The 23,557-nt window shown below is 35.9% G+C and overlaps 1 protein-coding gene across 1 annotated transcript in view; it reads left to right on the top strand.

Annotated features, from left to right (window-relative positions):
* LOC149155691 (ras-related protein RABH1e-like) overlaps window positions 1–23,557 on the top strand; it is a 224,987-nt gene that overhangs the window by 188,434 nt on the left and 12,996 nt on the right. The gene's annotated exons all lie outside the window — the stretch shown is intronic.

The following is a 23,557-nucleotide window of genomic DNA, read 5'->3' as shown; positions in this document are numbered from 1 at the left end:
TTTTTCGCATGGCTTTGTGACTTGCACAAAAAATGAGAAATGGTGATGCAAAAGGGTCATAATATACTTTTTATTAACGTTTGAAAGTCCAGCATTTGGTGCTAGCGATGGCGGAGTTGTTAAAAAAAGGAGAAACCAGAAATCTAGGTAGTGACTTAACTTGGTAATCAAATTATTGATTTATATGCGAGCATTCACTTTATGAAGTAAAGTCTTAGTTGCAAGAAAGCATGCTTACGTGTATCTGTGGAAGGAACGTCTTTGTTGAGAGATGTGCCTTGTTTTATCACCCTTGAAGGTAGGGTGAATTATACTTGGGTGAACTTATGAGAAGAGGAGAGATGCTTTGTCCGAGGAGAAATAAGCAATGCTCATATTATATTTTAAATTTTTGCATATGGTGAATGGTGCTCGTGAATTATTATGAAATTAATTGATCATGAAATATTATGAATGAGGAAAGCGTAGAGGTGTATGGGCAACTTAGTTGTTAGAGTATCATTGTTTTAAAAGTGAAGAGAAGTGGATTTTCTCGTATCAAAGTGGTATAAGAGCAGGTATGTTTTTTGGAAAACGAAGATAGAGCCATATTTACTCACTCAAGTAAAGGATATTCAAAGCAGAGAATGACAGAGCTTGCAGAACTTGCAAATGATCAATTTTGATGAAATATGATCGGTGAAGCTTTCATGTTTTAGTTAATTTGAGCAAGAGATGAAATTTGCAAGTTGAGGTCCTGGAGAAGAAGAAGAACAACAAAAACACCATTGTTCTTTAAAGGTTTATAGAGAGAGGGAATTTTCTACTTTGGGAGTAAAAACTTGTGAAAGGAAATAAGTTTTACAACAAGAAATTTGTAGATAGTCAATAAATATTTCCAGCATGAATTTGGATGAACTATAGGAAGTGAAAATCAGTTATAGTCTAATAATGGAAGATATCTATGTTTTTAAATTGACATTGTCAATGTTAATTTGAAAGTAGCAACAAGTAAGAGGAGACTTGTGCCAGAAGAACCTTACAACAAAGAGATGTAATAATTCTAGCTGAGGTTGGAAGGAGAGAGAACAAGGAACACTCTCAAGAGAAATGTAGAACCCTAGAGCAGAGGGAGATCAAACAAAATGTTCTAGAGAGAGGACCTTAAAGTTACCAAAATTCCAGGTTGAGAGGAGGAAACTTGTTGAGTCACTTGTAGCAGGGTGAAACAAACTTACTATTGTAGAGACTTAGTGGATAAGGAAAAGTTCACAGAAGAGAATAGAAAGAGAAGATGAATATCATAGTTCATAGGAAAAGTTTATGTGAAAGCCATTGGAGAAGGAAAGAAGATGTCAAGGAAAAAGACATCAAGAGGAAGAAGAGTGTTGAAGAGTTTAATAAGGAACTAATTGAGCTGAAGGCATCGACGAATGTGCTTATTGAGCTACTATTACAAGATGTTGAATACCAGAGATGTGGTTGGGTGCTACGGAAAAATGTGAATTGGCACAAGTTGCAGGTGAATATAAAACACAAGTTGAGTATTCAATAGGGAAGTGAAGAGCTCAAGGAAACCAATACAAATGTGTGCGTTTGTGAACCAGAGGAAGGACGAATGTTTGGTGAGGATGAGGATGATGTTGAGAACAAACCTATTAAATTTTCACAAACTGCTTGGAGAGTGATAATGCGGGCCTTACTGCAAGTATCATGAAATTTTTGGAGAGTTCAGATCAACATAAGGAGATGTTGGTAGAGGAATCAAATTAGGCTAAAGAGCCTAATGTTTTTAAATCTAACATTTTGTGTATGATTACAGGTCATTTTGTAGATAGTGATGGAAAATCATTTAGAATTGTCAGTAAAGGTGAAGGAAGAAAAATAAATTTCTTCTCAAGGAATTGAAAGAAGACAATAGAAGAATTTTATTTCGGTGGAGAATGGAATGATATTGTCTAATAAAGGAAACCAAAAGGAAGAACATACACCGTTGATCAAAGAGATTGTTGAAAAAAAGTTGTAGAAACTTGTTGTTGCATAAGATTTAGAATAATTGGTTCATGGAGATAGTCAAAAGAAGCATAAAGAGGAAGAGAAACATTCAGACATAATGTTGATGAAGTATGAGGAAGAAATCAGGTTGCTGGAAAATATGCAAATAGAACATATCAACGGAAAATAATGAAGTGGGTTGTTATCCAAGTCAAGGTTGTTTTGTTGATTTGCATGAAGAGTTGCCTTATTTGGAAGAAAGGCTATTGAATCATATGGTGGATATTCGACACACACAATTGAAGCTAGTAGAAAAAGTTTTAAACGAAATCAGATGCGTGATGCTATAAGGTATGATCAATGGAAATTATTTGAAGAGGAAGCTAAGAAGAATTTTTATATTCTTATGCACATGAATACGCAACAATTGGAAGTTGAGAGTTGAAACTTTCAGCAGCTAAGTACAAAGTTGGTTGAAGAAATTAACAATTTATGGACGTTGATGAAGAAGATATCCAAGAAGAGGTACAATAGAAAGAAAAGGAAAACCAACGACAAGTAATAACTAACTAAAGTCTTTGCATCAACAAAGCAAATGGACGACAACAACATAAAGTTCAGAAACATTGGAGGTTAAACAAGACATCATCAACAACAAAACAACAATACAAAGGGATGAAGGGAAAACTACAAAACAATGTTTGGGATCTAGGAGGATTAGGAAATTAATGACACATGACTAGGAGGCCATGATTTTCTACTTTTGGAGTCTGATGTAAAAGCATTAGAGCTTCCCAAAGCCATCAATATTTTTGAGAAAAGGCTACAAAAGTGATGTCAACATTAAAAAGGAATTTTAATTCCTTGTTTGTAAATATTCTTAGTTTCTTTAATTATTATAGAATAGCTTTAGAAAAGCTATGGATAGGGAAGATTTTATCCATAAAGAAAAAGAAAATCTTCCTTGGAAAGCATGAGAGCTTTAGGGAATAAATCATGACAGATTTAAGGAATAATTTAGAGAGCAATTTAGGGACTTGGGAAAATCTACTTTTCTTCTAAAATTATATTTAATAATTATAAGCATAAGGGAAATTATAATAGCCAAAATCAAGCCAAGAGGATTTTGTGTTTTTGAATATTTGTGTGTACATGGTTTGTTGAATCAAAGCAATTGAAAGCATCCTTATAATTGTGATTGTCTTTTTGTATGAATGAATACATCTCTCCGTAATATGGAATTATGTGAAAGGAAAATGTTTTGTGTATGTGTATTTGTTTTGTAGGAGAGATAAGAGAAATCTTTGTATAAGTATAATGGGAATGAATTCAAGTCAAAAAAATCGAGGAAGGGTCTTATAAGTAAAAAAACCCTATAAGACGAAGAAAACGCCTTATCAAAATAGGCATATGAAATCCTTTTACAAAGATTACAATAATAGAGTGATCTTTGTGTGTTCATAGCAACCCTATGTAATTTGGGTGATCTACATTTTAAGGGAAATCGCCTTAGAAGTGAATTAAAATGACAAGGAGTTGAAATACCCAATTGAATTTGCACTGAAAAGAAAACATTGGTTCTTCCTCACACAACCTTTGTTCGTCGAGAGAGAGGTGAGTAGCATATGTGGTTCGAAGAAGTTGCTATAACAATTTTTAGAGAAGCCCAAGTAGCTCGTTGTTTACGAAGCGAGCGTCACTTCCACCACCAAGGATAACATTTTCCGCTGCATGCATGGGCTCTATGTGGTAATTTAAGGCGTTCAAGAAAATGTGATGTGCAGTTGTTTCAATTACAACTCATTGTATTTGAAATCTGGCTATGCCATTTCACATGGCTTGGGGACTTGCATAGAAAATGAGAATTGGTAATGTAAAAGGATTATAATATACTTTTTATTAAAGTTTGAATGTCCCGGAGTTGGTGCTATAAATGGCAGAGTTGTTAAATAAGTAGAAACCTGAAATCTGGGCAACAACATAACTCGGTTATCAAATTATTGATTTATATGTGAGAATCCACTTTATGAGAATAAAGACTTAGTTATGAGAAAGCATGTTTACGTGTATAAGTGGAAGTAATGCCTTTGTTGAGATATGTGCCTTGAATTATTATCCTTGAAGGTACGTGGAATTATACTTAGATGAACTTATGAGAAGAGCAGCGATTCTTTGTTGGAGGAGAGATAAGGAGTGCTCATGTTATATTTTAAATATGTTTTGCATATGGTCAAAGACTCTCATGAAATATTATGAAATTAACTGATCATGGAATATTATGAATGAGGAAGCATAGAGGTGTATCGGCACCCGAGTTAGTAGAGTATCGTCGTTTTAAAAATGAGAAGTGGAAATTTGTAGCAGAAGTCGATTTTCCTACATCACATTCCTTTGTTGCGAATCACCTGCAACAAAAACTATCACTAGGACAATTAAAAAAATGGCAAATTTATGCGAATGTATAAATCACAAATATGAAATCAAGAGAGGAAAATCATTGTGTAAAGTTCTGAAACCAAGGTGATTGACGTAACATAGAGTATGAATGATCCTTGTCCACAATAAGATTCCACAATCATAGTATTATGCATGAATTTAGAAAAATATTCATACACACAAACTAAGAATTCCATTGTTATACACGTTAAAAATCAAATCAAATAATATTTTATTATTATTGAAATTTGTGAGAGGTATTCATAGTTAGTATATTAAAAAAACAAAAGGGTAAGTAAATATTGGTTATTTATGTGAATTCCATTGTTATACTCGTTAAAAATCAAATCAAATAATATTTTATTATTATTGAAATATGTGAGAGGTATTCATAGTTAGTATATTAAAAAAGCAAAAGGGTAAGTAAATATCGGTGATTGATGTAACATAAAGTATGAATGATCCCCGTCCACAATAAGATTCCACAATCATAGTATTATTCATGAATTTAGAAAAACAATCATATACACATATTAAGGATTCCATTGTTATACTTCTTAAAAATTAAATCAAATAATATTTTATTATTATTGAAATTTGTGAGAGGTATTTGTTGGAAAATCTAATTCCAACCACGTGGTAAGTGTAAAAACTGTTCTCCAAGTGTCTTAGTTTAGTTTGAGTTAGTCGAGTTTAACTCCAGTGATTTATTAGTGATGGTTCCAATATAATCTTATTTAAGTGATTTGTAATACTGGAAAGAGTAAGTCTTCTTCTCCATCATTTTGTTTTCTTCAATTCTTTTCATGGTATCAGAGCTCAACTTCTGTAACACTTCTTGAGAGCAACAGAGAGATATGAGTTTGCATAAGACTCCGTAAGAGTGTGTAAGACTTATTGAGAGTAACAGAGAGATGAGTTTGCATAAGACTCCGTGAAAAACAAGCAACGTGAGTGAAGAGAAAGCGTAAGCCTCTTTGAGAGAGTAGCATAAGTTTGAAAAAGCCGACCAAGAAGCAGCTAAAAAACCAAAAAGCCAGCTACAATAAAGCGAAGGCAAACAAATTGAGGATTTTTTTTTTTTTTGGGGGAGATTAACGCTTTCCATCCGTCAAACCAGTGCGTTAGTAACAGCACTAATGCTGAGCAATCAGAACAGAAAGGTTTAGTTGTGATGGGCAGTGCGTTAAAGCACTAACGTTTCCCTTCAGCGTTGACAGAAGAGTTAGCAAGCGACCTCTTCTCATCCCACAGAGCGTTAGCGTTACTTGGTCCACGAGGCACGAGAGAACAAACGTGAGGCCAGAAGCGTTAAGGTAATGGCAGCTGTGTCTCATGATGAAGTAGCAAAGTACGTGAAGCAGCAAAGCCCATTGGTTGCATGAGCACGAAATGTGCATAACGCCGAAGGTTAAAGGTTTGCCTTATATAAAATGCCCATGTGATGTTTTAATGAAAAGTGCATTGTATTTGGGATAAAATGCCATGTGAGATGAAGAAATTTGGGATATTCGTATTTGGGATATACGTAAAGGTTTTTTAAAGCATTGGGATATACGTAAAGTTTTTTTAAAACAAAACAAAGTTCGTTTTTATACACAAAAAGAGTATTCACATTTGTTTTAAAAGGGACCATTTGTTTTGTTTGAGGAAAGGGGCTTATATAATAAATATGGTGGTATTGCTAAAGGGTCGTGGAATCCTTTAAGAAAAGATGTTTTGAAGTTTATTTAAAAAGGCATAGTTTTTTAAAAGACTTATTTAAAGGAGATTTTTTTAAGTCTTGAAAAGGAAAATGGTGTATTGTTTTAATTGCTTTTAGGCATTGTGATTTTTTTTGGAAAAGTTTTTGTGCAAGCATTTCTTTTTGTGAAAATTTGTAGACTCATTTGTTTGTGGAAGTCAAGAAAAAGAGGAGTTTTTTATTGCAGTTAGATGCGATGTCATCTACAATTTATTTTTCTTGTTGAGTTGTAGTCAGTGAATGCTCAACAAATGGGAAAAGCCAAGAGGCTGAGAAAGTCAAAGCGACTACATGAGATGTTTGAGATCTTTTTAGATCTGGAAGTGAAGAGGCAAAAGGATGCCTTTGCATTGAAATGCATAAAATAATCTGTCGATGACAACACTCTTCCCCTAATTTTAGAAGCCAGGACATCCAAGGAGGCCTGGGATACCCTTGAGAGGTGTTTTGGTCCAAAGGGGAGTATTGCAGTTGAATATGGCAGTGGATCTATAATAGCATATCTACATTCAGATGAATGGATTGTTGAGACCGATTGTGCTCAACCATGAGTGGATGATGTCTATGAAGAAGTCGCAGAAGCAAGAGAGAAGGAGCACATAGATGCTCATGAACCCCACTGTGCACATCCACAGGTGGAAGGAAACTTGGTGATTCCAGCAACAGAGCTTGCTCGGGACAATGAAACTGCCATTGGAGCAGTCAATGCTATGATGAATCAAGAAATTAATATTGCTGATGTAAAATTTTGTGAAGAATTGTTGCCTAATGATGAATGGTTGCAGGTGATGCAACAGAAACATCATATTGACATGATGTTATTTTGTGATACAGTTGAAGGCAACATGTTTTCTATAGTACAGGTTAGTACAAAAACAACGGAAAAAGCAAAGAAGTCTGCATAGAAAGTGTAGAAATGAATGTTGAAGACAACATCAATGAAGAACAAATTAATGAAATTTTCAGGTTTTGGAGACCTGAAGAAATATTATTTCATTATAATCTTATGTTACAATAGATTGATGACGAAATGAACACTACAAAATATAATATGTGGCAGCAACCCACATACAAGTCAGTTTTTGAAGAAGTCCAGGGTATGCTTAGAAAGCCTAGAAGAATGGAAGACCTGCACCAGCAATTGAAGAAACTGAGGTTTGAAGGATACAACAAAGATAAAAAGTTGAAACAATTTAGAGGCTATAAGATCTGGAAAAAGAGAAGAAGAAAAGTTGAAGTCAATTTTTAAATTGTAAACCTAGCTGAGACATAGACCAACAAGTATCTTAATTGAATTTTTATGTGGTTGTAATTAAGGGGGAGTGTTGGAGAATCTAATTCCAACCACCTGTTAGGTGTCAAAACCGTCCCTCCAAGTGTCCCAGTTCAGTTTGAGTTAGTCGAGTTTAACTCCAGTCATTTATTAGTGATGTTTCTAATGTAATCTTATTTAAGTGATTTGTAATATTGAGAAGAGTAAGTCCTCTGCTCCATCATTCTTTTCTCTTCAATTTTTGTCAGTATTCATAGTTAGTATATTAAAAAAGCAAAAGGTTAAGTAAATATTTCGTTATATATATATAAAAAAATTATTATAATAATAAAGATTCTTTATAATAAAATGATGAAATAATGTTATATAAAATATCACATCATATACTAAATGATATCATATCTCAGACTAAGGATCGCTGAAAAACGTCCAACATGTTATTCATGAATGAGAGACCCAAATTTGTTACCAACGAGAAATAGTCCTCCAATTGTATTTCTTGTTAGTTTAACCAAAAAAAAATTCTTTCATAGTTATAACTATTTACAATTTACCATAATCTTGGAGGATTAGTTGTTTGATATTCCCGCCTTAATGTGAAGGGGTGTTTGTGAGGTGAACCATCATTCTGACCTTTTCAAAATTTTCTCTTCCAAGTGCTTTCGTGAAGATGTCTGAAATTTGCTTAGTTGTGCAACAATGTCTGAAATGAATATTTTGGACCTCTACATGGTATCAAATCAAATGATACTTAGTGTTGATGAGCTTGGTTCAATCATGGAATCTGGGGTTCTTGGCCAACTTGAATGAAAAATTATTGTCGACAAGTAGAGGAGTTAAGTTCACTTGTTTCTCATGTAAGTCTTCAAGTATTTTCTTGAGCCACATAATTTCCTTTATTTCTTCTGCAGCTACCACATATTTTTCCTCTTTTGTGGAACCTGTTGTGACTAATTGTTTGCGTGAACTGTAAGAGACAACTACTCTAAGAGACCACCATTGATCCTAGAACCATGAGATACATTCAAGTTTATATTCCATTATCCTTATCCACATTAAAGTCTGAATCATAATTTCCAATAAGAATGGATTCATCCACCTTGGTTTACTTGATTCCATAATATTTATTTCCCTTTAAAAATCTTAGGACTCTTTGTAGGAGACAAATGCCCCTCACATGGTTTTTGCATGAATTTGGAAAGGATGCTAACAACATATGAGATATCTATTTTGGTTGTGGTGAGGTAGATGAGACTTCTTACAAGTTATTTGTACTTCATAGAATCCTCAAATTCATTCCCTTCTTTCAATGTAAGCTACAGGTTCTATTCCATTTGCGTGGAGAGAGAGCTGCATTCTTCCCTGCCAAATTTTTTCAATAGTTCTCCAATGTACTTCTTTCAGGAAATGAATATGTATTTTGGATTTTGAATGACTTCAATGCCCAAGTAATAATGAATTTCTCAAATCTATCATTTCAAAACCTTTAGTTCTTTCTTCATGGACACAATATAGGTTTCAATATTTCCAGTTATTGATAGATCATCTACTTATACAACAAGATACACAATTATTTTGCCAACCTTTTTGACAAACAAATTTGCATCATCAAGATTGTAGTCTTTGAAATTTAGCTTTAGAGGATGATCATTTATCTTTTCATATCATCATCGTGGTGCCTATTTTAGGCCATACAAGGATTTTATGTGGTTGCATACCTTTTGTTCTTGTCCCTTCACAACAAAATGTGTAGGATTAGACATCAAAACATTTTCTTTCAAATCCTGATTGAAGAAAGTTGTCTTCACATCCATTTTATGGATTTTCCATTCATTGTGTGATTCCAAAGAGAATATGTTCCAAATGGTTGCCATTTTGTTGTGGGAGAGATGGTTTCATAATAATCAACACCTTTTTCCCAAAATCTTTTTTCCAAGAGCCTTGCTTTGTGCTTGTTATGCGATTCATCTGATTTATACTTGTTTTTGAATATCCACTTGTAGCCAATTGGTTTGGTTTCGTATGGAGGGTCCATCAACTTACAAGTCTGATTTTTGATGACTGAATCATATTCCTTCTACGTGGCTTCTTTCCATGCATCATGAGAAGCAACTTCTTTGAAAGAAGTGGGTTCAAAGTCAGTCAAAAAATCTAGTTCACAATTATATGAAATATCCATTTCTTCCATGTCACCTAAATTGTTTGCTCCACTATCATCTTTAGCAGAATTCCTGGTTCTAGTTTTTTTGATCTCATTAGGATGGACAATTTTGAGTGTCTTGATCAACCACTTTGGTTGTTTTCAAGAAGGATTAGATGGCTCCTTTGAGGGTGTGGCATCATCAATGTTCAACTTCTAAATTCTTCCTATAACACCATCCAAATATGATGAGGTGTCTTGAACTTCTTCATAAGGAGGAGTTGATTTTATAGTGGGATATTCCAAAGATTGACCCAGAATTGGGGTCCCCCTTCAACATTTGGAATTTTATTGTCAAATTCATGATATATACTCATTATAGAAATCCTTTCTAAATGATCAAGTTGTCTCTCAATAGATTCCTCACTTTTGGTGGACTCAATAAATATGACATCTCTCAAAAGTATGCATTTCATGTTTCCCTCATCGCCAAGACAATAAGCCTTGGTTGTATTTGAGTACCCCAATAAAATGCATTTATGAGTCCTTAAATCAAGTTTGTTTCTCTGCGGTTTTGGAAACAAGGCATAATAGGTGGAACCAAAAACCCTAAGATGCCTCATGGAGGGGGTATGGCCATAGCACATTTCATAGGAATTCTTGTTTCAAAGAGAATGCAATGGATATTCATTATTTACATAGACTACAAAAAAAATGCTTCAATCCAAAACATAAATTTTACATTCTTAATGAATATCATGGAGTGGAGCATATTCAACAATGTTATATTCATTCTCTTAGATACACCATTTTGTTGAGGATTATATGGAACCATTATTTGATGTTGGATCCCATGTTGTTGAAGGTAGGATTCAAAGTCACTGCTAGTGTATTCTTTGCCATGTTCAGTATGAAGAGCATTAATCTTAGTTTGTGCTTCAAATTAAATCCATACATGGAAGTTTTTAAATTTTCCAAATACTTTAGACTTGTTTTTCAAAAAATATGTCCAACATGTTTTGGTGTAATCATTAATAAATTTCATGACGTATTTATTTCCATTTACAAAAGGTACATGCATAGGGCCACACAAATATGAATGAATCAAGCCAAGTTTTCTAAATGCTCTAGAATTGGAGTCATGGAATGGTTGTTTGCTATGTTTTTCAAGAATGTAGGAAGGGCAATGCTTTGTTTTTTCTAGGAATAGTTGGAATAACAAAACCAGCATTCTTTTTCATCAAATAGAGACTATCATAATTAATATGTCGAAAGCTAGCATGTGATAGAAAAATTGGAGAAAATGTGCATTCGTTATGCTATGTGAGATGGGAAAAACATTGTGAAGAAGATGTGAATGTCCCCTTTAGCTTTAACAACTTGTTTTATTCCTTTCGATCAATCACAATATTGTTATCATAAGTCCTCCTTATCTTAATCTTTCCACGAAAAATATGAATGGAGTGTCCTTGTTTGCGATTGTGCATAAAGGATAGCAGGTTCCTCCACAACTAAGGAAGGTAAACAATATCACGCAGGAAAAAATTTGAAAGTCCGAAAGCTTGAGCCTCATTGTGGAAATCCTTGAAGGCTTGAGACTAGATATGTCGGCAAAGTATACCGCCCCATCTATGTTTCCATCGAATTGCTGAAATGCTTCTCTCTTAAATGCCATGTGAAAAGTCGCAGTTGTGTCACATAGCCATGTGTCTCTCCAAGAAGAAGATCCAATGTTAAACACATCCTCATGCAAACTAGCATTACAGTGAGACACAATATAATGAGTTGATTCTGGTGCGTTACCTTTTGCTTTTTCTAGAGATTTTTTTTCTTCTTTTTCTTTGATTTTCTCCCACAAGATTCTCCATGTTTCGGCTTCATATCCTTTTCTCCCACAAAAGACACAATGTAGATCAGGTCTCTCTATCTGATTCTGTCTACCCCCATTTGCCTAAAATTCCTTTTCCCATGCCCTCTTTTTCCATTGTCTCCTTTGGTAGAATCACTATTTTGCTTTTCTGGAAACACATACAGTCTCTTTAGTGGATTCTGATGCTTACTTCATTCCAAAGGCTCTTTCACTTTCTGAAACGTTCTAAACCAGTGATTCAAATTCCATGTTGTTCATCTAACCACTTTCTTGCAAAGATTCAAGATAGCGAATGTAGGTAGGATAGAGGGCTTAACTTTGATTTATGACACTTGTGACATGGGATCATCATCTTTCAGTTAAATATTAAAAAGCTTCACAAGCAGTTGTATGAGTTCTAATTTTGAATGAGAATTCTACAAATATTTTAATTTGTTAAGTGCACCATATGAATAAGTTGTCCAGGCAATGTGTTTTCTTACCTCCTCGCTTACTATAACACTAATGACAATAAAACATTTATTGTCTTTGATCTTCCAGATCACAAGATCTCCTGAAGATATAGGCTTGGCTGGTCCTATCTCCTTCAGCTTCACTTCTAATCCTAATTTGTCATTAACCTTTCTTGTAACTTCTCCTTCAAAAACTCCGTCCCATAGGTCATTAGAAATGAGTGTGCTCTTTATCCTTTTAAGCCACAATGTGTAGTATTTCTTGTTGGTTAAAACTATGCCCACTATGGAATTCAGTGAATTTATTTTGCATACAACAATACTTGAGCAACTTTAATAAAACCATCATCGTATGCAAGAAACCCTTAGAAGAGATGACTATTGAAGGGAATCAATTGGAAATGATATGTTAAAGGAGTCGAATGATCATGCAATAAAAAACCCCTCCCAAAATAATTCCGAAACAACATTAAAACATCTAATTATTTCCATGAAAGCTTAGGATTATTAAGTATGATGAGTGAACTATGTGAAAGTGCAACTCATGTGCAACTAAGAGCTGGGTACTAGACCATACCATATTAGGTTCCATATACGAGAAGAATAAAGCTACGTTGGAGATCAAATTGAGTCATTGGACCAATCACGTAGTAGGTGAAGACCTTAATTCAAATGGTGAGTGGGACCCACTTATGTCATATGAATACTCATGGTTGGGATACAGTGGGTAGAACTTCATTCGATCTGCACTCATCACACCAACGTTTCCTTCATTTGATCCATGTTTATCACAGTAGTGCTATGTTTGATCCTGCCTTCGTTTGCAATGAGAAGAGAAGGTGGGTGGATACTAGGTGACTGTAAATTAGAACAAAAATTCAAACTGACGAGGAGGGGGAGAAAAGTGGGTTTAGGAAGATGAGCATTCAACTTTGATACCATGTGAGATTGATGACCACTCAAATTTGTGAATGAAAGGCCAAAGTTTATTACAAAAGAGAAGTAATTCTCCAAGTATGTGGGTTGTTAGTTGCCCAATGACTTTTCCACTTCATTTTTATAACTATTTACAATTTACCATAATCTTGGAGAATTAGATATTTAACACTATAATATTATAAACATTATATTATATTATAAATCTAAATAAAAAATATTGTATTGTCAAAAATAAAATAAAATATCTATTGGCTAATATTCCAATAACATAAAAAAAAAGTTACCAAAAAAATCTAATTGTTTTGAATTATAACTATAGATCTCAAACATAATTATGGATAAATCACATATAAAATAATCTATCAAATAATATTATTAGTATTTGAAATTATTATATTATATAATAATGTACCAAATATGATTTCATTGTATCAAATAATATTATTAATATTTGAAATTATTATATTATATAATAATCTACCAAATATCATTCCATTGTAATTATAATATACGAAAGAAAGCGGTCTATACCATAGACTATGCTGTTAAATAATAAAGTATATAATCTGTTATTATAATAAAGGATTAATTTGGAAATAACCCTTATTTAGCATATAGAGAGTACTATTCAATTATTTATTATATATTATAGTGTCTCATGTGATTATATTGCCCTTCCTAAAAGCACAAAGGAAAAGATACCAACAACCACCACCATTTTAGACACACGAACAAATGGGGTTTGGTGCCCATTGATGACTGTTACTAGTGGAGAGTATGCATTATTCAAAGCTTTATCCAAAGGAATACGATTCGGATCAAGGAGTTTCTCTCTCCTGATATAAAGAGTAAAAGCTCTTGTATACAGTATGTTAGTTGATTTCTATTGGAGCTGCAAAAAGATACCCAACGTAATCCTTGTCACGGAAATCGTAACAGGCCCATTATGCAAACAAATGGCGTGAAGCTGTCAGTGACCATGCCAGTCCTTTACAAAACTCAAATCGATGCAAAACAACTTTAAGAAAAGGCTTAAACCATTCGCAACAAACACTGAGAGAGAGAAAAAAAGAAAAACATATCTGATCTTTATTCATTGAGAAATTCCATCCAACAATGGAAGCAAATTGTACAAGGCCATACCGATGCGTACATGCCCTACGTTGTTCGTACAGGCTAAGGAAGGGGTTTAGTGGATACATCTCGAAGAAGTCTGTAGCCTTGGACGAACACTTGCAACAAAAAGTTATTGATTTTGGAAGAAATTGTGAGGGTCAGTAATAAGTTAGGCAAACTGATTTAAAAATGGAAAACGAAAGCCAAATTTAATAATTTTTGAAAACATTGTGAGCTTCAATAATAAGTTAGGAGAACTGATTTAAAAATGGAAAACCAAAGCCAAGTTTAAAGGACCAATAGTCATTGGTAGTTGATTTCATTACTCCCAATTTAATGATGAATTCAGAATTTTGAAAAATAATTTTTTTTTAGTGAAATACCCAAATCTAAATAGAAACTTGGCCGGATATTAAATTGGACAACAAATCTACACAACAAAAAGTACTCAAATTGAAAAAAGTGTTGTTAGAAAAAACAATGAAGGAGATTGAAAATAAGAACTCACTCTCATGTCATGTTAGAATATTCAAAATATGTACAAACATATAAAAATATAAACAAACACAACTTTACTAATTTAACCTCATGTGCATCATAAAAACATTTCATCACCAAAAGAAACAAGATATAAGAACACAACTTTACAAATTTAACCTCATGTGCATCATAAAACATTTCATCAACAAAAGAAACAAGATATAAGAAGAGGATACACCAGATTTATGTGATAAAACCACAAAATGGGAAACATCCACAAGAATGTAATAGCATCTTTATTATTTTCAAAAAATTTAAATCTTAGGAGGAGCACTGCCACATAGGCTTCACCACTTTATAATTGTAACACTATCATATATTTTTCTTGTGTGACTTATATGATTCCCTAATCTCTATTATATACCAAGAGATATTGAAGAATTGCATCCAAATAATGCATATGGCGTAATACAATTTCACCTCTTTATATCATACATTATTACAAGGGTATTTTTACTCCATGATGAACATGAGATATACTTCTTTTACATATGATTTTAGATTCTTTTGACATAACCTACACATATTACTATCTAAAGCAACATATTTCAATATCCACTATAGCACTCAACTTCTCTAACACCCATTTCTTTTAAAGTATAATTCAATGCTAGAAAATTATGCCCTTTATCACCTTAAGGTATCTTCATACCAAGTATATATTAGAGGGGAACTCGGGTTCTTTTGAAGTACTTGTATAAGTTGAACCTTAATTTCATTTTGCAACAAGTTTTGTTAGGTTTTGGCAAGTCAATTTGGTACAAGGATAAAGCAAAGAGAGGTCCATCTCCTCATAATCTCTAGAATAAGTGTTATCCACCACATTCTCTTTTCCTTTCTTATGGATATCATAATTATACCCAGGAATCTTAATTACCCACTTGTTTTGCTTCGAGGATAAGAACTTATATTCTAGAAAATAATTTAAATGATGGTGGTTGATCTTGATTTGAAAGCATTTTGCATTAAATATGGTTAAATCATCCTTTTGTCTTTGGTGGACTTTGCAAAATGTTTGTCGTATAATTTTTTATTACTAAATGCCAAGAATTGCACTTCTTGCATTTGCATCAATCCAAAACCTTTTCCCAAATTGTCTCGTTCCAAGACAAATGTCTAAATGAAATAGTGCATAATTTTGATGAGTGTAGTAGATATGTCTTCCCATAAAGATATAGATGTTGGAAATAATACTGAGAGGGGGGGTGAATTAGTATTATCAAGTTCTTTTTAATAAATCTTCCTTATTTGTACTTTGAATTATTCTTGTATGTCAGTACCATAAAACAATGAGCATGAACAAAAAACAGATAGTCACACCAAAGAACACCATATATAAGGTGGAAACCCAATGTGGGTGAAAACCACCTGCTGCAATATGTTTCTATCTTCTTTCAATTAGAAACTCCTTTTACAATGATTTTGTACTGGTGCAGTCCTTTACCCGTACGCAGGCTGCAACCTGCAGAGAGCTACAACTCTCTCTCGTTTTCCAGTCTCTCCTAGAAGGGAGCTACAACCCCCTACTTCTTTTCTTTCAAGGACCACTTTTCATAAATTTTCAAACTGGATCCAAGAATATCAAATAAACATCAAGTACATGCAAACTACCCAAACTCCTTATACAATCAACCAAGAATTACCCAACTTCTCAGAATGCTGTAAACAGAAAGATAGTACCAAAACTATAAACCCAAAACTCTGCAGCAATAAATAGAGGATGATCAACAAATGTTTTAGGACAGATACGCAATTTTTCTTTATCTGGGCTGCATGGCTTCACACTTCACCTTCTGTGTCTCTACGTATCCCCGCAGAGAGCCTTCCACTGCACCGCGTACCCACGCACTATTTCTTCAATCACGCCGCGTACTACTACTGTGGCCACGCACCCTCAGCTGCTATTGCACCGCGCATCAACGCACCTGCGGCTTCTGTAGCACCGCGTACTTTCACTGTGCCTCCGCACCTGAACCTCTGCCACGCCGCATACCTTTAATGTTCTTCCGCACCTGAACCTCTATTGTGCTGCGTACCCACGCACTGCGCCTTCTTCTGCTGTGCGTACCCATGCACTGCGCCTTCTTCTGATGTGTGTACCCCCGCACTTGCACAGTTAATTACCTACGAACCTCTGATTAGGGCCAAATTGGCAGTCCACCAGCGTACCACAGATAGTCAGATGCCCAGATCTGATCATGTGCCCGAGAGATCACACTTCATAGATTCACTTTCAACTTCACTTTTATATAGATCAAGCTTTTAAACCGATAACCCAATATTTCAGATCTTAAGATATTCAATTTGCAAAAGATACATTAGCTAAGTGATCTCCTTCCCTATTTATAGTCAAGCCCTTATTCACACCATGGGACAAAACCATCAATAACCAATACAAGGGATCCAAACCGGGGCTAAATTAGATCCTATACCACGGGCCAAAACCATAGAATTAAGAACGGCGGGCTAAATACCACGGGCCAAACATAAGAAACCCCACGTGAGCGCGCTTCTCTTCCTTGAAGTGAGTGAACTGGGGGTCCTTACCTCATGAACGGGTAACCTGCGGGTGTGTACGCACTTTATCTATGATATTCCTGCGGGTCCGCAGATTTTGTACGGTGTACCTGCGTACCTCTTATTTTCCAACATTTTGAGAGCCTGAACAGAGCATTGCCACTTAAGAGAGTTGCCATCAAGTACAACACCTGTAATATAGAGCCATACCAGAATCATAATGCCAACAATCTCCCCCTTTGGACTTGATGGCAACCTCAAGATCTTCAATGTCATTCTCCCCCTTTGACATCAAGGGCAAAGGGTTATGCTCCCCCTAAGAACATGCTCCCCCTGACTATAAACCAGATCTGCAAAGAAGAACCATAATCCACCAAACACCATAAATGACCATGAAAGAGATAGAGACATATTGCAGCAATATTCAGACCAGCATCCATGATCTCCTTCTGTACTTCCTCCATAATGCCAACAATGCATTATATGCTCCCCCTGAACCTGTGCCATTCAATCTTTGACCAATCTGCAACCCAGCACATGTACGCATATACCCCAGATGAGCCTTGCGTACAACCAACCATCAGAAGAGATTCAACAACAAGATGATGCATCAACAACCCCCAGCTTTTGCCTGAGATATTCAAAGGTCTCCCTGGGCAATGGTTTGGTGAGTATATCAGCAACTTGTTCCTTAGCAGGAACATACTCCAACTTGACCTTTTGTTCAAGTACTTGTGCCTAGAGAAAATGATACTTGATCGGTATGTTCTTAGTCTTTGAATGCATGACTGGGTTCTTTGAAATGCTGATTGCACTTGTGTTATCACATAAGATGGAGATAGGTGGTGTATAAGTGATTTGAAAATCCTGCAATGTCTGCATCATCCAAAGGAGTTGAGTGCAGAAAGATGCAGCAGCAATATATTCCGCTTCAGTTGTAGACAAGGCAATCGAACTCTGTTTCTTGTTGAACCAAGATACTAATCTGGAACCCATAAAGAATGCACCACCACTTGTGCTCTTCCTGTCATCCACGCTTCCGGCCCAATCTGCATCTGTATAAGCATGAAGTGTGGGATCTGTATCTCTAGGATACCATAAGCCATAGTTTTGAGTTCCTTGAAGATATTTGAAGACTCTCTTTACTGCCTGAAGATGAGTTTTCTTTGGATTTTCCTGAAATCTTCCAACTATTCCCACTGCATGCATGATGTCTGGTCAGGTACCTGTCAAATAAAGTAGACTTCCAATCATAGATTTGTAGGTTGGTTGATGCACTGCTGCTGATTCATCATTTGCACTGAGGCTACATCCTGTGACCATGGGTGTACATACTGGTTTTGCATCTTCCATGCCATATTTCTTCAAAATCTGCTTGAGATACTTGGTTTGAGACAAAAAGATCCCTCCTTCTTTTTGTTGGATTTGCAAACCAAGAAAATATGTCAGTTATCCCAGCAAGGACATTTCAAATTCTTTCTGCATTACCAAGGCAAAGCTTTGACTCATAGCTTCTTCATTGCTGCTAAAGATAATTTCATCTACATACACAACAAGTATTAGCAATTTGTTGTTTTCAACTTTTATATAAAGATTGCTATCTGCTGATCCTTTTGAAAAACCTTGTTGATGAAGATACTTGTCCAAACGATAGTACCAAGCCCTTGGAGCTTGTTTGAGACCATAGAGAGCCTTTTTCAATCTGCATACAAGATTTGGATCATTTCCAAGAATGAAACCATCTGGCTGCTCAATGTATACTTCTTCTTCCAAGTCTCCATTTAGAAAGGCTGATTTCACGTCCATTTGAAATACTTTGAAGTTTTAAAAGCTTGAGAGAGCAAGGAACATTCGGATGGCCTCAAGTCTTGCAACAGGAGCAAAAGTTTCTTCAAAATCTATTCCTTCTTGCTGCGCATACCCTTTACAAACAAGTCTGGCCTTGTTTCTACTTACTTCCCCATTTTCATTCAATTTATTTTTGAAGACCCATTTTGTCCTTATAACATTCTTATCCTTTGGTCTAGGAACCAACTCCCAAGTGTTGTTCTTTTCGATCTGCTCAAGTTCTTCATCCATTGCTTTGACCCAACATTCATCTTTGCATGCCTCTTTCACATTTTGTGGTTCAGTGGAAGAGAGTAATGCCAAATAGCTTGAAGCTTCTGCAATTTTTCTTCTTGTTTGTACACCTGCTTCTTTCTGCCCCAAAATATGAGATTATGGATGATTCTTCTGAACATAACTGGATGGGGTCTTCTCTTCTATCCTTATCTCCTCTTCTGGTTCTTATTGAGGTTCTTCTTCTTCATCATTCTGTCTTTGAGGGTAGTCTTCATCTTCTTCGATATCTTCATGATTTACTTGCCTAGGAATGTATCCCTTCTCATCAACCACTACATCAATGCTGTCAACAATTCTTCCAAGTCTTTTATTGTAGCACTTGTATGCTTTGCTGTGTGGAGAATAACCAAGAAGAATGCCTTCATGTGCTCTAGGTTCAAGTTTTCCAAGTTGCTCATCAGTATTCTTAATATAACATTTGCTCCCAAAGATTTTGAAGTGCTTTACCGAAGGAGTCTCACCATACCAGAGCTCATGAGGGGTTTGAGTGCTGTTCACCCGAACATTTGTTTTGTTGAGAATAACAACCGCAGCATATGCAGCTTCACCCCAGAAAGTTGCGGGAGTTTCAGACTCATCAAGCATAGCACGAGCCATTTGTTGGACTGTTCTGTTCATTCTTTCTACCACTCCATTTTGCTGAGGAGTTCTAGCTGTAGAGAATTCTCTTCTTATCCCATGTTCTTCATAGAAATCGAAAAATTCATTTGAGGTGAACTCCCCACCTCTGTCGGACCTGAGGCACTTAATTTTGTATCCTGATTCATTTTCAACCAAGGCTTTAAAGGATTTGAATTTTTTGAATGCTTCATCTTTTTGCTTCATAAGTCCTAACCAGACAAACCTGGAGAAATCGTCAATGAATAATATCAAGTATTCTTCTCCTCGAGGTGTCCTTTTCCTGAATGGACCACATGTATCTCTATGTACTAGCTCAAGAGGCATGCTAGCTGATCCTTCCTTCTCCGGAAAGTTAGTTCTGGTTTGCTTTCCAAACTGACATGATTTGCATATGGTGTTGTCTGGAATTTTGATATCTGGAAGACCACGAGCTGCCTGATATTTGCATGCTTTCCTTATTTGTGAAAAGCTTAGATGCCCCAACCTCCGGTGCCATAATCAGTGCTCATCATCCTTGCTCAGATAGCATTGTTGTCGTCCTTCTTCAAATATGTATAGATTATTTGGAGTTCTTTTACCTTTGATCATTGTTTCACCTGTATCGAGATCACGAACAAGACATCCATTTGATCTAAATATCACGTCGGTTCCATGATCACACATCTGGCTGACACTCAGAAAATTATGCTTCAATCCATCAACATACAAAACATTTCCAACTTTGACCTTTTCTTTTAACTGAGCAGTGCCTTTTCCTTTTATAGCTGCAGGAGTATCATTTCCAAAAGAAACTTTCTTTCCCTTTTCTAAAGAAGAATATGATTCAAGTTTTTCTTTATCACCTATCATATGCTTCGAACATCCACTGTCAATGTACCATAGATTTTCCTGTCCCTCTGCATAAAATGCTATCCCACATCTTTTTGTTTGTGGTTCTTTTATTCTCCATGTTTTGGTGCTTGAGGCTTGTTCCTTTGTCTGCTGAAACCTGCTCCTGCATTCAGAATATTCATGACCAAAGTTATTGCAAATAGAACATTCAACTTCATTTTCAAGAGACAAAAAGTTGTTATAGGTCCTTTTTGTAATCCCGATCATACTTCTTTGTTTTTGAGCTTCTCTAGTCATGATTGTTTTATATGCAACAGATTGCGCTGCTTTGTGACCAAAGTTATGGCAAGAGAAGCATTGTCCATTGAAGAAACTTCAGCGGTTATCAAATCTTCCGACCAGATGATTGTAATTTCTATTGTCATCCATTCTTGAAGCAAATTGAGAGGATTTTACCTGTGGCTGGTTGTAGCTTTTGTTCATTCTTAAGACGGATTGCCCCTGGTTTACCTGATAGTCTTTGTTTGTTCTTGATGTAATTCGTCCCTGCTTTACCTGGTGATCTCCATTGTGCTTTTGCTCATTCCTTCTTGCTGCATCAAGATAACTCTTTGAGGTGGATGCTTGAGAAGTTTCTCCATTATACCCTAGACCTGTCTTGTTTAGTGGAGAATGATGTACATTGATGATCTCATCCAGAGTTTCAGATCCTTTAACAAACTTAAGATTAATAGCCATTGTTTTCTCAATCTCTTTTCTAAGACCAACAATTTCACCTTCTAATTTTTCAAGATATTTTTCCTTTTCATCAATTTGAAATTGTAGAGTATCAATGATCATATTCTTTTCTTCTGTACATCTCTTGAGTCTAGAAATTTCTTCATAAAGGCTATCCACATCTATAGCATCCATGTACTCATCATCTTCAAATGCCATTAAAAGTTTATAGTCATTACTTCATTCATCTTCATCACTATTTGATAGACCATCACTATCTTCATGAGTGTAGTAGCTTTTATTATTTGCATTATGTTTCTTGTTCCATCTAGCAGGTTCCTTTCCTTTGTCAATCTTATCCTTATGAGGACATTTCGCAGCATAATGACCTACTCTTCCACAAGCAAAACATTTAAAAGGTAACTTACCTCTGAACCTTCCATTACCCCGTTGAAGATTTCTGACAAAATTTGATTCTTATTCTTCTTCTGGCGCGTGACTTGCTTCATAGTAGTCTCCTTTGCCTGAAGCCTTGAAAGAAGCTTCTCTCCTGTCTGATGGACCTCCTTTTCTCATTTCATAAGTAGTTAGAATTTCGCGTAGCTGCGACATAGTAAGAGTTAGTAGATTTTCCTTTTCTTCTATTGCAGACACTTTAGATTCAAACTTGGGGGACAATGATCTTAAAACTTTTTCAACCACAATAACCTCTTTTATTTCTTCACCCAAGTTTTTCATGCAATTAACAATCTCGTCTACCCAAAGGAAATAGTTAGCCACACTTAAATCATTATACATTCTGAGATTCTCATACTGAATCCTGACGGTTTGAAGTTTAGCACGCTTTACCTGTTCATCTCCTTCGTAGCTCAAGACAATCTTGTCCCATATTTCCTTTGCGGATTTATATTGCATAACCTTCACGAATTCTATTTGAGACAAGCATCCCTGCAGAGTATTGACTACTTTAGCATTTGTTTCATATTTCTTCTTCTCGGCCGGATCTGTAGGAGTAGCTGAAGGAAAAGTGTAGCCTGTATCTATGATATCCCAAACTTCTGTACCAAGAGATTGAAGATAGGCAGTAACTCTTACCTTCCAATAATTGAAGTTTGTCCCATCAAAAATTGGTGGCCTGATTGATGCTTCCCTCTCGTAGTTGCTCATGATGAATGATCTTCCTTCAAGCGATCAAGCTTCTCTGAAGGACCTGCTCTGATACCAATTGTTGGAAATAATACTGAGAGGGGGGGTGAATCAGTATTATCAAGTTCTTTTTAATAAATCTTCCTTATGTATACTTTGAATTATTCTTGTATGTTAGTACCATAAAACAATGAGCATGAACAAAAAACAGATAGTCACACCAAAGAACACCAGATATAAGGTGGAAACCCAATGTGGGTGAAAACCACCTGCTGCAATATGTTTCTATCTTCTTCCAATTAGAAACTCCTTTTACAATGATTTTGTATTGGTGTAGTCCTTTACCAGTACGCAGGCTGCAACCTGCAGAGAGCTACAACTCTCTCTCATTTTCCAGTCTCTCCTGGAAGGGAGCTACAACCCCCTACTTCTTTTCTTTCAAGGACCACTTTTCATAAATTTTCGAACTGGATCCAAGAATATCAAATAAACATCAAGTACATGCAAATTACCCAAACTCCTTATACAATCAACCAAGAATTACCCAACTTCTCGGAATGCTATAAACAGAAAGATAGTACCAGAAATATAAACCCAGAACTCTGCAGCAATAAATAGAGGATGATCAACAAATGTTTTAGGACAGATACGCAATTTTTATTTATCTGGGTTGCGTGGCTTCACACTTCACCTTCTGCGTCTCTGTGTATCCCCGCAGAGAGCCTTCCACTGCACCGCGTACCCACGCACTGTTTCTTCAATCACGCCGTGTACTACTACTGTGGCCACGCACCCTCAACTGCTATCGCGCCGCGTATCTACGCACCTGCGGCTTCTGTAGCGCCGCGTACTTTCACTGTGCTCCGCACCTGAACCTCTGCCATGCCGCGTACCTTTACTGTTCTTCCGCACTTGAACCTCTATCGCGTTGCGTACCCACGCACTGCGCCTTCTTCTGCTATGCGTACCCACGCACTGCGCCTTCTTCTGCTGTGCGTACCCCCGCACTTGCACAGTTAATTACCTACGAACCTCTGATTAGGACCAAATTGGCAGTCCACCAACGTACCACAGATAGGCAGATGCCCAGATCTGATCATGCGCCCGAGAGATCACA

Source organism: Pinus tabuliformis, chromosome 9 (assembly GCF_031772625.1).
Source record: "Pinus tabuliformis cultivar Carrire ecotype Pingquan chromosome 9, CPIR1, whole genome shotgun sequence".
In the NCBI taxonomy this organism is placed as follows: Eukaryota; Viridiplantae; Streptophyta; class Pinopsida; order Pinales; family Pinaceae; genus Pinus; species Pinus tabuliformis.
This window is presented reverse-complemented; position numbering and strand designations above follow the sequence as displayed.